Source organism: Capsicum annuum, chromosome 8 (assembly GCF_002878395.1).
Source record: "Capsicum annuum cultivar UCD-10X-F1 chromosome 8, UCD10Xv1.1, whole genome shotgun sequence".
NCBI lineage: Eukaryota > Viridiplantae > Streptophyta > Magnoliopsida > Solanales > Solanaceae > Capsicum > Capsicum annuum.
Window position 1 is genome coordinate 117,434,467 of NC_061118.1, and position 16,028 is coordinate 117,450,494.

Here is a 16,028-nt window from a genome sequence, read left to right on the forward strand (position 1 = left end):
CTTTGTATTCTAGCTTAACCGGAAGGTGACATGCATTGCCATAAACCAGCTAATACGGTGATATTCCAATAGGTTTCTTGAAAGATGTCTGATATTATCACAAAGCATCATAGAGCTTTCGAGGCCAGTCCTTTCTGCTTGCATTCACTGTTTTGGCTAATATTGCTTTTTTCTAATTTGAGATCTCCACTTGCCCACTAGTATGTGTGTGGTTTAGAGTTTCCACCTTATGTTGCTTCACACCATATTTCATCAATATAGGTAAGAACATTTTGTTGAAAAAGTGGAATCCCCCGTTTCTTATGATAGTCCGTGGTACCCCAAAGTGGAATAAGATGTTCTTCTTTATGAAAACAACCACTCTTTTTTCTTTATTGTCAACCAAAGCAACTGCCTCAATCCATTTAGGCACTTTGTCCACAACCACTAAGATAAACACATAGAAGCTGATGAACGACCAATGAAGTCAAAACCCCAAACGTCAATTAGTTCAACCTCCATCATCTTTGACACAAGTATCTCATAATGTTTTCACATCGAGCCTTGTCTTTGGCACTGATCGCATCTCTTTACAAACTCATAGGTATCTTTAAATAGGTTTGGCAATAGTAGCCACTTCACAATATCTTTCGCTATGTAAGATTACCTGCATAATGTCCCCCAACTAGGGAAGTATGACAGACTTCCAGTATACTTAGCATACAACTTTTTGGATGCACCTTTTGATAATATTGTTAGCAAATCACTTGAATAAGTATGGGTCATCCCAGAAATATCTTGTGGCATCATGGAGAAACTTCTTTTTCTGATAGAAAAAAAGATTCTCTAAAATAATATAACTTAGAATAAAGTTGGCAAAGAACCAAGGAACCATTTTAAGTGCAGCCACTAGAAGTTTTTCATCTAGAAAAGCATCACCAATATCAAGCTTTTCTATAGTTGACTTCTCTCTATCTATCTTGGATAGGTGGTCTGCGATATGGTTTTGCAGCCTTTTCTATCTTTATCCTCAAATTCAAATTCCTGCAGAAGTAAAACCCATCTAATCAGCCTAGTTTTGGCATACTTCTTCTCCATTAAGTATCTAAAGGCAGCATGGTCTGTATTAACCACCACCTTGGTTCCCAACTAGTATGCTCAGGATTTCTCAAGAGCATAAACAACAGCTAGAAGCTCCTACTCCGTGATAGTATTAATCTTTTATGCCTCATTCAACTCTTTGCTTGCATAATAAATAGGGTAAAGTAGTTTCTCCTTCTTCTGACCAAGTGTAGCCCTAAGTGCTACTGCACTTGCATCACACATGATTTCAAATTACCAATACCAATCTAGAGAAACCATAATTGGGGAAGCATCAAGAATCTTCTTAAGGAATTGGAATGCCTTCATATAATCATTATCAAACACAAACTTGGACTCCTTCTCCAACAAATTGCAAAGTGGATTTCCAATCTTGGAGAAGTTTTTTCTGAACCTACTGTAAAATCTTGCATGACACAGAAAGCAATGGACTACTTTTACTGAGATATCTATAACTTCCACCTTATCCCAATCAACCTTAATCCCCTTAGCTAAAATTCAATGTCCAAGCATTATGCCTTTCTTCACCATGAAGCGGTATTTCTCCCAGTTCAGCATAAGATTGAATTCTTCACATATCTTTATAGATCTACTTAGTTCAATAGGCACAACTCAAATGAATCACCCACTACCAAGAAATAATCCATGAACACTTCTAAAGTGTCCTCCACCATGTCGGAGAAAATTGACATCATGCACCTTTGGAATATGGCTGGTGGATTACATAATCTGAATATTCACTTGAATGCAAACGTTCCATACAGGCATGCAAATGTTGTTTACTCCTGATCTTTTAGGGAAATCAAAATGTTATTGTATCCCGAATACCCATCCAAAAACCAATCCGAACCCTTTCCTTCTAAGTGATCAAGAATTTGATCCATGAAAGGCATTGGAAAGTGATCTTTCATTGTCCAGGAGTTCAGCTTTTGGTAGTCCATGCAAACTCACCAACCAGTCACTGGCCTAAGCGAAATCAACCAATTATTTTCATTGACAACCACAGTCATGCCTCTATTTTTGGCATGCACTATACTGGACTCACCCACTTATTGTCGGAGATTAGGTACACTACCCCTGCGTCGAGGAACTTTATAATCTTTTTTTTTCTCCACTTTTTGCATAGGTGGGTTTAGTCTTTGCTGATGCTTAATGGTAGCTATACATTCTTCCTTTAACTGGAATTTGTGTGTGCAGATGACCAGTGAAACACAAATAATATCCCAAATTGTTTATCTGATTAGCTCTTGTACCTCCTAAGCATAGAAATAAAGGCCTCAACCTGTTTCTTTACCAAGTCTACTGTAATAATGACTGGTAAGGTGTTTTCACTGCCTAGAAACATATACTACAAATAGATCAGTAACTCCTTTAGTTCAATCCCGATAGCTCCTCAATAGAAGGTTTAGCCGGTGGTGTTGGACGATTTTTAATGTCTAAGTCCAGCTTCTTGGAGGCATAAGAATACAATCCCATTCTTGTCTATGCACACACAGTCTCATCATATTCTTCAATCCCATCACTGCCGAATTTCATCAATACTAAAGACATTGTTTGCATACCAAATCTCTTATCAACCGGTACCTCTTTCTCATCTTCATAATATACATCAACGATTAAGAAAATACTCATCTCCTTTGTCTACTTCATCAATTTGTAAACATCAAAGCTCACCTCTTCATCATTGAGCCTAAATTTAAGCTAATTGTTCTGAAAGTTAATCAACACACTCCCAATTGCTAAGAAAGGTCTACCCAAAATTATAGGTACCTCAAAGTCCACCTCGTAATGTAGGATTACAAAGTCCATCGGGAAGATAAAACTATCATTTTTTACAAGCACATTATAAAATATTCCAACTGACCTCGTCATTGATCTATCCACCATCAAAAGCCGCATATTGGTGGGTATAGGATCCTCCCACCATAACTTTTTGAAAACTACCAATGGCATCATATTAATACTTGTCCTAAGATCACAAAGGGCCTTTGCAAAATAAAGCGATCCAATAGCACATGAGATAGTAAATGCTCCTGGATCGAATTTCTTTTGCACTTACAATCTTGAAATAGTAGAACTACAATGGTGAAAATTGTCCACCAGCTCATAGCTCACGGTTCACTTCTTAGTCACAAAATCCTTCATGAATTTAGCATAGACTGACATTTGTTCTAGTGCCTCAACCAAAGGCATATTTACTGTTAGTTTCTTCAGCATGGGTTTGAATTAGCTAAATTTTGTGTCATCTGCCTTCTTCTACAATCTGTGTGGGAATAGAGGAGGTATTTTTTTTATTATGGTAACTACTGTCTCTCCTTTCTTTATCTTAGCTATCTCTAATTGATCAACCTATTTTTGATTAGATAGAACCTCATTATTCTCCAGCTTCTTATACTTCATTAAATGTTCTTCTTCTACTTCCACCTTTAACTCCATCATATCATCTACAACAGGCTTACCCAAAGAAGGGCCAGGTAATACTTTACCACTTGTCATGGTGATATCCATGCAAGAATCATCATTCCTTGGATTTTGCATGGTATTACTCAGCAATGTTACACTCTTTCTTTAATTGAACGTCATTGATAGTTGATTCATCTGCTACTCCAGTTATTTAATAGAAGTTGAATATCAGTCAACTAATTGATTCATAGATAAAACATCACTCTTTATCTATCTTACTCCAGCATCAGTTGACTCTACCCTTTTTAACAACTTGGCCATCATGTTTTCCATAGACATCTTCCCCAAACTAGTAGCAGCAGTATCACGGTTCCTAGGAGGTACATACAATCCACTCCTGTCATTCTTTTTTTCTCATCCACCCTGATCACGTTCTTATAAGAAGACTTGTCATAGTAGTTCCAACCTTAGTTTCCATTACTATTGTCATAGTAGTTCCAACCTTAGTTTCCATTACTATTGCCTAAAAAATCCCCTGGTTATTTAAGTAGTTTGCCTCCTCCTTAGAGTCTAACTCAGCTTTCATACTTTATGATCCTATAACTTTGACATTTTCTATCTTCCAAGTTAGCAAATGCTTTCTGTGCAAGTCCATTTGGGATTTTCATATGCAGCATATCCAGATCACACTCCTCTTCTCTCTTGCGTTGCAACGCAGACATTCTAGTATGCATAACAGTGCTTGCTACATCAGAATCTATGGTATTCCAAGCTCTACTCTATTTAGTCATTCTTTCAAGCATTTTTGCAACTTTTGGGAAAGTAAGATCCATAAGCGCTTCCTTTGTAGCATGTTCTATAGTCGACTTTGTAATAAAATTCAAATCCCTATAAATGGTCACCATCAAATCCTCATTAGTCATCTTGTGATTTGGGCATTGCATCAACTTCTTCTTAAATCTCACCTAAGTCTCATGAAGGGCTTCATTAGGAAACTGTCTGAAATTACTAATTTCGTCCCTCAACTAAACATCCTGGAGGGCAGAAGAACCTTTCTAGGAAATCTCCTTCCAATTGCCTCTATTTTGTTACAGAATCAAGAGCTAACTCATTCAACCATAATGTTGCCTCCTGAAGTAGAGACAATCAGAATAGTTGCAGATAAATTACATTTTGCCCTACTCCCAAATTATCAAAAGACTTGCAGATAGTGATGAAGTTGACTAGATGAATATTTGGATCATCCCCAAGATGTCCACCAAATAGCCCCTTGAGATAAAGCAACTAAATGATAGTTCTTGTAATATGGAACTTCACTCCCGGTGCCAATGGTGGGGAATAATTGCTCCAGTGGTGCCAGCTCAAACTAAATCAGCCTCAACATCATCATCAACATCAAACTGCACTGCTCGTCGATTTGATCTCCCTCTAAGTGGTTGATTTTGATTCACTAGTACAGCTCCATCCTATGAATGTCTTCTTTTTGCCAGCTCAATCAAGTCATCATCCCCCAGGTCCTCACCATCCATTTAAGCTACCCGACCTAGGTTATCTGCATTCTATTGGTTGAGTTGTGCATTAGCTAAAGCGGCTAATCTTTTAGCTTCTTGTTGAGTATCCATTCTTTTGATTAATTGATGTTTTGGGTTAAGAGGTAACAATCGTTCACCTACCTCTTTGATTATGGCATACAAAGAAAAGATCTTATACTGAACAAAAACAACAAATAAAAGTAAAATTAGGAAACTTGACCAAAGGTCAATTAATGCTCATAAACTTAATTGAAAACCATAGACCTCGACAACAATGCCAAAATTTGATATGCCTAAATTACAACTTTCTTTAGAAAGTGTAAGCGGTCATTTTCAAATATAGAACCCAGCTAAGTTAGGATAGAATATCACAAGGAATATGGCATACCCTAAGTTTATGACTATTAATGCACTATTGATCAAAGATTTCTAGAAGTAAGGGGGCTTTGTTTGTTAACAGAGTTTGTTCATAGAATCAAGTTGTATTCAAAATAGTAAGTATATTTGCAAGGTTAATTCAATGAGAATATGTAAACTAGGATTATGTTCACCAAGGTGTTCATGCAGTCAGGGTTGTGAGCTATTCTAAATTTCTAATTAACAATCTCAATTGCAAGGTTAATTGAACTCTTAAATTCTATCTATTTGTTTCTCAACCTTAATAGATAGCTACCCTATAATTCTTTCAAACTTATAGAATTTAATGTAAATGCTCAATTGACTCCTCAAGTTGGTTGATCTTGTTAAGGTATCAAAAGTACTCAGTAGACCCAAGATATGTAATCTAACCATAAATTAGGTAATTATAGGTTACCGGATAATGGGGATTTAAAATTCAAACTCAAGATTGTCGCGTCATGGTTTACTACCAAGGTGATGGTTCATCGCTGGCTTGATGGTCTGTTGCATGGACCATTACTTGGATTTCTAGTTTTATACATTTTGTTTAAGCTTTGACAGTCAATTTGACAACACATCACTGGTCTAATGGTCCATCACTTGGACCATCACTTCGATCCCTAATGAATGGTATTTTTCTTAAGACTAATGACCAAAGTGATGGTCCATCACTTGGAGCGTCACTTCGATCCTTGCCATCTCTTCTTTTGTTTATCATTGATGGGTACAATAATAGTTCATCAGAAGATTGACGTCCCATCAATTAGATCGTCAATCGCCTTTATTTCTGGCTTTCCCAAGTTATTTCATCTTCTATGTCTTTTACCTAAAAATAAGTAAAACCCAGCATCAAATACCTCAATAGTTGCTTAAAAACATAAAATTATCCCTTGTAAGAGATATAAAATTTTTGGTTAAAAGCTGAAACATCCGTGAAAACCTAGAAAGGCTCTATTAATGTTTTAGGACTGACACCAAAGTCTATAAATATATAGGAAGTCACAAAAAATATGAAGTTACAGGGTTTAATAAGGCATAAACATGTTGATGGAAAACTTGCAATGTACCCGTAACCACATGAAGAGAACTCTACTGCTCATGATGAGTCAAGAAACCATACATTCTGTTCTAGCGTTAAACATTGGTAGCATTAGAAGTGGCACCTAGCTGAGTCGAGCGACTTGCTAGGGCTACTGAAGAATTAGTCTGGCCCTGCTAGCGATCATTTCTATCTTTCCCCATTCCTATAGAGAAATCCCTTACCTTATGTCCTGATTTCCATATCCAAAACACACATCACTACCTACCCTACACTTACCATGATGATTCTTACCACACTTTACGCTAAGCAGATTGGTATGACCACTGTTTATACTGCCCTGGGACTTAGAGTCTGACGCTCTATACTGACTGTCCTACCTGAGGTTAGCTACTAGAACACTAGCTACAGATGGAACAAGGATAAAAAATTTTTGTAGAACTAGGAACAATTATTGACTTCTGACCTTGGCTGAGAAAAGTTGAAACTACCTGTCCTTTCCCTCTTATTCTCATTTTCCCTTTCCATAAGCTTCTCCTCCTCAATCTGCTAAGCATGAACCATAAGTATAGAAAGGTCCATCTCTTTAATAAACTTGGAGGTCCTACACTACTTGAATACACTGTCAGACAAACCAAATACAGACTTACTGATCCTGGACCTACAATTAGCCACCATAGTATGAGCATACCTCGCAAACTTAATGAACTTGAGAGAGTAATCCCTCACACTCATGCTACACTACTTCAAATTTATGAACTCCTGAACCTTAGCTTTCATTAAATCTATTAGGAAGAACCTATCTAGGAAACCCATGGATAACTCCTCCCACTCCATCGACCCAGTATCAATACCTCTGTCCTTCTTCCAATACTTGAACTAGGTGTGAGTTAATTCTTGCAATTCGTAAGCAGCAAGTCTGCACTCCCACTTGAAGTGACACCCATAATTTCAGTCACCTTCTACCTAGAATCTAAAAACTCCTGCGGACCCTTCTCAGATTTGATCTGGAAATAAAGGGGGATTCATTTGAGTGAAATCCAAAATTCTAGCTGCAGTTGTATTCACCACTGGATGAGATGAGGAAACAACCTGCTGGTTGTTTTGAGAAGATACAAAATGGGTTAATGCCATGAGAACAGCCCTAAAATAAGTGTAAGAGACATAATCGTTCAAAGTATCATCCTAAACCGGTGGTGGTGCATGCTGATCCCCATTCCTTCTTCTATTGTTTCTCTTGGGAGGTATTGTCAGTAATTAGAATGATGAACTATTTATAAAACGTAATTCAATAGAGCTCATGTATTTTGCATGACATGAATTCTAAAAGAAGAAAAACTTTTCTAAAAATTTCTCATAGCCCCATAAGTGTAGCGCGCTTTATACCCATGCACAACACTCTACTCAGTGCATCTTTCAGACTCTCTAGGCCACTTTAAAACCATATGATCTGTACCAAGTTTATCATGACCCAAGAATATCTCTAGTCGTAACACAGTGATTAAAGCCACAAGTTCCTAAAGCTAACCCATGATCTGCTACCTACCGTAAGCACTGAGTAAAGTTAATATAACCACATGTACGAAAGATAAAATGATAAAATACTGTCAGCTGAAATACTAAAATATATATATAATGAGATTATTGTAGTATCTCATAAATGCTGGAAATAGACTATGTTTCTAAAACAATTAAATAAACTAAAAACCAGTGAGTGTCTATCTTTCTGAAAGCCTCTAAGAATCATAAGGAGATGATAGGATAGACTCCCAACTAACTCTGATTGACTAAAAATAAATGGATGTTGAAATAGAGGTAAAATATGACATGTTCTTGTTGTAAGAGGACTCACAACTATTACTACTAGGTAAATGTTGGATTGTATAAGAACGGTTGAGAACTGAGCGTTTGAATTTATGTTATAATACAATATAGCTCAAAAGAATAGTATACGATTAGTAATTTAAATGTACAAATATGTGAGATAAGGATTAACTTAAATACATTTGGAAACTAAAATGGATATATGAACATGTAAAACTGAGAATGTAAGACCAAGCGTAAACATGTACTGAAATAATCTGTAATCTAAATGACTAATTCAGTGTTATCTGAATAGCTGAATAACTAAAATCCTTATATTGAATAACTGATACCTATATTCTAGGTCATGAAAACCTGCAAAAACCTATTTTTAATACTACACTTAGACTATGGGAGCTAACTACAACCGATATGCCCCAATCTAAGCTATCGGGGTCCAACTTGTAACCCCTATTAGAAGAGTGCTGGTATATTTCAAGGGATACTAACACATGATAGAGAATATGGATCAATAAGGCTAATGTCGTGAAAGATGAGGGTGTCATTCCTAATTAATGGGGGACCCCTCATAATCTATGGTGGCATCGCAGGTCTGGAACTTAGGGATAGCTACTAACAACTCATGCCTAACTAATAGGGAATGTCTCATAATCTACGGTAGTATAGTAGTTCTGGAACGTAGGGATTAGTACTAACAACTCATGCCTAAATGACGGGGGAGCCATAATCCCTGTGTTCACTTGTTGCTAAGTGTTACTCCCAACTAAATGACACTAGTATTATTATTCGTTTAATATGACATGATACTATACAGATAATCATGCTCTGACTGAATTGTTAAGCATGCTCGACATGAGCATGTTAATCTGAATGTGATAATAAAATCATGGTCTGACTGACTTGTTACTTGGAAATGAAATTATGTAAAACACATAGTTATTGGATGTTCATAACCCGCAAGCACTAAATGATCACAAAATTATGATAACAAGTTCTAAATAGTGGTATGAAATCATAGTTCAATGACCCAAAATATAAGACATATTAATTTATAAGTGAGAAACATGAATTTAAACATGGGAATATGCTAACCATGAGAGAACAACATATTTATATAGTTTAATACATAACATGATGATTTAGCATGAAATCACTTAAATATGAGATGGGTAATTGAAATTTAAAGCATGAAATAACCTAATTTATAGAGGAAAACATATTGACATGGATTTAATTCAAATTTTTAAGAAGAGATGGAATAAATTCATGATTTACATAGGTAATTTCACAAAAGAAGATTAAAAATCCATACTTTAATAAAATAGGGATTTTAAGACTCAATGGGTATGTAACGCCCTAAAATCGGGTCCCGAGATGTCACACTGTGCTTAGGATCACAAGCGACCCCAAGTTAACCCTTCTACTGGCATAACTCATAAAAAACTGAACAAAAGTATAAATCTATACAAATCTGCAGAAAATAACTCTTTTTTGAATATGATAGATACAAAACTAAATTTACAAGATTGCAACTCTGCTCTTACAACCAAAACTGAAATAGAATACATCAACTTCTACTGACTGTCTATGAAGCCTCTACTAGTACTGACTGTAGGTAGCCGGGTCATTAATCTGGACTAACCCAACTCAATACGACTGAATAAAGAAAATTCAACACTTCTAGAACTGTACAACTAACTCAAGCCTTTGAATCAAAAGGACTCATCACCTGCTGATTGGATGACGCGAACTGACTGGATCTGAAGATGTACACTATACCTTGTACCTATATTCCGAGAAAATATAGCCAACATACGAAGATGTGGGTCAATTTCATGGAAACATACCGAGCATATGGGGGTGCAATGCATATATAAAATAATATCTTAATATCATCACAGTTTATAAAATTATGGATGCTGATATAAATGACTCATTTAGCTGGAATTAAAATCATCATAATCATAAGAGAGTAAAATCTATCAGGTGAAACATGTGAGTCACCATAATAAATCACAATTCACTTCCATCTCGATTCCAAATCATCAAAGCAATCAAATATCATAAAAATTCTCTTTGGAATATATGTTCATGAAATCTTTCAAATAATGACTTTCTCAAACTCAGTCTTTCAAACAAATATGTTTTTATCTCAGATAGAAGAATAAGACTTTTCATATTAAACAGGAGAATACACACACACACACATTGGGAGTCTCTTACAACCGACATAAACCCTGTGAGCTACATGGAGTCCAACGTACAACCCACGTTGGGGAGAGCTTTCCTATCCTTGCCATCGGAGTAGGACCTTAATCATTCTTTTCACTAGTGATCACTATATCAATTAGCCTTAGGCTCACATCCTACGAGGGCACATAGTTCTAGGGGAGTACCAATCACAGCTATACCTCTCACTCGGTGCTAAAGACTACTACCAGACTTAGCTTAGATCTTTTCAAAAGAAAATCCACAACAACACAATTCAACAATTCATAACTGGAGTCATCATGCTACCTCTTTATCATAATTAATCAAAATGTGGATTTCTTTTCTCATTCGAGTTCAAAAATAACTCCTTCAAGATCAAAAGGTCAAATCAATCCAATCTCAAAGTGTATATAACATATTACTTCAACAAAATATAAATTCAAATCGGGTTCAACAACCCATATATCAAAACTTGGTCAAAATATTTCAAGATTCACACTTTATATATCAAACATGTATGATTCATATGAAAATCTAGAAATTTATCTTTAATCATGAATATTCACATCAACTCTCATGAAATTCAACTTCAAAACATCAAAAATATTACAACTTCTTTAACAAGAATATAGATTTCAAATTTCCATCTCAAATTCATAAGTCGAGCATGTAAAATCATATATCTTTGTAAAATAATACAAATTTTTGGCACAAGAATGAAAGGGTGTTCTTGTTAAAAAAAAATCCCACATACCTTTAAGTTAATGGATTCGTTGAAAGATTGGACCCTCAATGTTGATTGATAGAATCCTTGTAGAGAACTTTGACGTCGGAGCTTAACTTCTTAATTCTTGAGAGGTCAACTTAGATTTTGTTCTTGGGAAGAGAGGAGGGGTCTTGAATCGTAACTTGACTGATTTAGGGCTTAGGGATTGTAATTATGTGTTTAAAAATCCCTTATCAACAATTTGGAGGGATTAGGGGTGTGAAATGACTTCAACACCCTTGATATAAGTCAAAACAGAGTGTTTTAGTCACTTAAAACCATAAGATATGCGCTGCATATAATATCACATATATTTACATAGGCGCCGCATATGATATCGCCTATATTTACATAAGTGTCACATATGCTATCGCATATGCTTTCCAGTGGCCATGTTCCATTGGTTAGGCAACGCACTTTACTTCACAAAGCCATAACTCCTAGCTCGGGTGTCGAATTTTGGTGAAATTGGTATCGTTGGAAAGGTAATTCGATTCTTTATAATTTTATGGGTAGAAATATGCATAAATACCATATATTTATCAAGTTATGCTCATTCAAAGATGACCCTTGCGAATTCAAATACTAAAACTTAATGGATTTCGAAACTCTTAGCTTGTACTACCTTAAGTAACTCATATAACCACACTTAATACATCATAAAATTTCTGATAACTAGGGTACTCTTGGTAATTTAGGTGCCCAAATATGGCTTACAAAATTGGGGTTTTCACATAAACAAACAACGGTTCATTTTCTAGCATAGGAAAGTGCGGGGCATTACAATATCTCCCCCTTGGGGACATTCATCCTCGAATGTGGATAATTAACCTGAAATACAGAGGAATATTAGTCTTAAAGCTATCATGTGTAACTAATAGAAATGAATTACTGGATCTCAAGAATAATGAGCTACTGAACTAGTCTGCAAGTGCATGTATCCTCAAGAAAAATACTATATGGCTAAGATAGAAACGAGAGTGTCAACTTATGAGTAACCATTACTTTGACTGGATCTGATCTCATGAGAAAAGATGAGAGGTTTATGACATGAAAACTTGGGGTATTACAACATCCCCCTCTTGGGATCATTCATCCCCGAATGATAATAGTTTAATGAAAATCATTGGAAGAGATTGCGATACTACACAACATACTTACGAACTGAATCATGACTTAATATCTAAAACTGAAACTTATGCATGAACTGAGCTAAATTCATAATTTTATTGGACACGAACACATTGCCTCTTGGAATGTACCTACGTATAAGACTGCGGATAGTAAGACTAGCTGGAAAATTAAGAATCTATAGGAGCTTATCTTCTTGCTTGCTAAACTAGATTACAGGCTATATGGACTGGATCATACTGACTACCCATACTCAAATGGATTATTTTTTTAGCACTTTTCTATGAAATTCTATTGACATTAGGGAGCAAAGAATTTTGGGCATGCTCTGAACAAGACATTTGACTAAAGAATTACAACATTGATATAAATCTATAGTATGGAATATAATTATATAACTCATAAACTAGGATAGGATTGCTAGGATGTACGCAACATAACTTCTTACTTTCAAGCTTAGCATCACTTCTCAAAAGCTCTCTCAACTATACTATTCCCCTTAAATACCATACTCATTTGATTCAACTTATAATTCTCATATTGGCACTGCTAAATCTTTCTACTAAGGTCTAAACTAAACTAAGTTCTCTCACCATGATCAAGCCTAACACTAAATCACAAGATACAACATGCCAAACCACAATACTAGTCTAAACCATAAGGTTCAATATTCTATATCTTCTTAGATCTCACACCCTTAGCATAACATGCCTTACCACTTCAATGACTAATTTAAAACCCTTGATATGGATTCACTAGTGCATATTGCTTTTATCATCTTACACCCAACATGACATTAAAGCCTATCATTAAAAATCACATATAACTTTAAGGCAAATACCCCTAAAGGCATACTTCGCATATCCTCTAAACCTTTATCAACAACAATTTTCTTGCACTATTCTTAAAAACATACAAATAATTTCTAACTAACCATGACATGTATCAAAGACTTGCCTCAATCTTACTTCACACTTTAGCCTTAGCTAGAAAAGCATAAATAATCTTTCTTAATGAGGGTCATCAACTCTCTCACATATAAACCATTGCTTATCCACTATCATCACCTCTATCTTTACATAGGAAGAGGTCACCAAAGGGATAACATATATGAACCAGAAGCACGAAAACTACAATACATAACATTAACACTTATCTTTGTCTTGAGGAATAAAATATCAAAGGCATGGATTCATTAAAGAAATGTAAGCTGAGGACATGCATTATATAATGTGAACTTCACTAGTATCATGATTTTAAAAACTGGTCATACTCTGAAACATGAGTTTATAATTATCATAAGCTATTCAACATAAGAATGGAATTCATAGATTCATAAGAGATAACTTGAATCATAGAGTGAAGCTGTTACATGCTTGCTAGAAGCTGAGAATGGGCTTGAGCACACATGATAGGTATAAACATAGGCCTGTGGCATGGATTTGTCAAGCCAGTGATGGATTCGGTGTTGTAATGATTGAAATCCAAGGAATACTATAGAGTAAGAAGGGATCACTATCTCATCATAACTCATTATTGACATGTATCATAATCTAATTCTCAAAACTTGGTTTGGTTCTTTACTAATCATCACCCTCTTAGGTCAAAGCTGATATTCTAATGATGATGGTCTGCTCCTTATCCTCGAGATTAAGCCATAATTTCATCATTCTATTATCTACACATAAATGCTAAACTCAAAAGATTAAACTAATTTTGAACTTACAAACTTTATTCTTGAACAACCCATCCATATACCATCCTTAACTTTCTAGCTTCAATAATCATTATCAAATATTTACACTCTCATTTGCAACCATACCTACATCTCTAATCACATAATCATAGCCTACCAAGATCACACCTCTATATTTATATTTTCCCCAAATCATGAGAATAATAAGCATACTTGAAAGGCTCAACATCTTCAATCATAACTCCTTAACTTAGCTATCAAGAACATCATAAATTATCTAACTAGCCTTTCTCCACCTAGAAACTCAACGTTACTACTAAGCACAAAATATGCAATAATCCTCAAAAAAGAAATAATGAAGCCCATAGCACCTTGGGCACACCTCTATATCATACTTAATTATGAACACATGATCTTACACTCTTGCATACACTGTTAGGCTAGATCACCTCCATATAATTAGCATCAACAACCAAGCCATCGACTGTTCAAACTTAATGTCTAGAGCTAAACATGATTTATAACTCAATCTCACACACAATTCTCAATTTAAAACTATAGAACATAGCATTAAGAAAAACTAGTACACAATGACAATCGACCATAATCATATGGCCTATCTTATTCATAATATATTAACACATCCTCCTTCTTCACATTATTACTATTTACCTATCTTCATACCTAAATTACTTTCATAGATCTATAAATTTCAACTAAACTTCCTCTTGCAATCTCAGGAAAGCCTAAATAACAATACTCAACCACCAAGTACTTCCATCAAAACCTATACTTTCCTAGCACAACAAATACCATCAATAACTCTTTTCATACTTCAAGCAAACCAAAATCCACCTTAACTAATAATCTCCTTCTCTAACTTCACTAAACTAACAAAAAAGGGTATATCACTTCATTACTAATTCAATCATAAGCAAAAATTTAGCTATACATATTCAATAAATCGCCCTTACCACTATTATTGCCACTATACTTCTAAACCCACAAGTTCAACTAACAAAAGACTTTCAACTAAACATTACTAATTATGTCACTAAATAGAAACCCACACTTTTAACTAACACCAGAACAACAAGATAAACAACAAGTTGCTAGTGAATCAAAATAGGCCTCACATGACTTTGCTAGACTTTGATTTTGTGTTTTGATTAAGAAAATTTTATGAATATCAAAGAAACTATGCTAGTGAATCAAAATAGGCCTCTCACAGCTTCACTAGACTTTGATTTTTCACAAACATATTGATAACAAGATTACATAATACAAGAGATAGAAACTTTACACACAACATTCAATGATCTAAGAATACACCTTACTTTATCTTAATTGAATAACTCTTAAGAAAGAGGGCATAACTTTAAATTTTAGGGAATTATAAAACACAAAAAGGCTCCTCTCAAGCCACTTTGTAACTTCTAAAACTTTTGCTAGCAAATATAAGAGCATTATCTGGAGAGGAACTGGAACTTGTTGATCATGTTGTCTCAAGAATAATACATAGATAAGGATGTATAGATTATCATTAGAGATTCTGATAAAAAATTTGAAAGCATGTCTGACTCGGGCTTAGTGCACGATTTCTACAGGCCTGATAAAGCACTTCAATTTTTGGAAATCAAAAGTACTGATAGGATACTTTTGTAGCTCTCTTATAATTCCATAACTATCTATGGAGAATTAAGCTCAACTGTTTCTAATACCTTGGAAATAAGGCAGAGATGGCCTGACTAGGGTAAGATAAGAATCTGTATAAATTTCTTGGAGAACTTTTCTATAGCACGATTTAAGACTTAAAAGAATGGAGACATTTCTTAAATGCCCTATAGCCTCTCGAAGAAAAGTACAAACGTCTCCGTACCATTCTGGAAGACTCTACTAGACACGGCTTCATAGACACCCTAGGACTCTTGAACTCTGTGCTCTGAT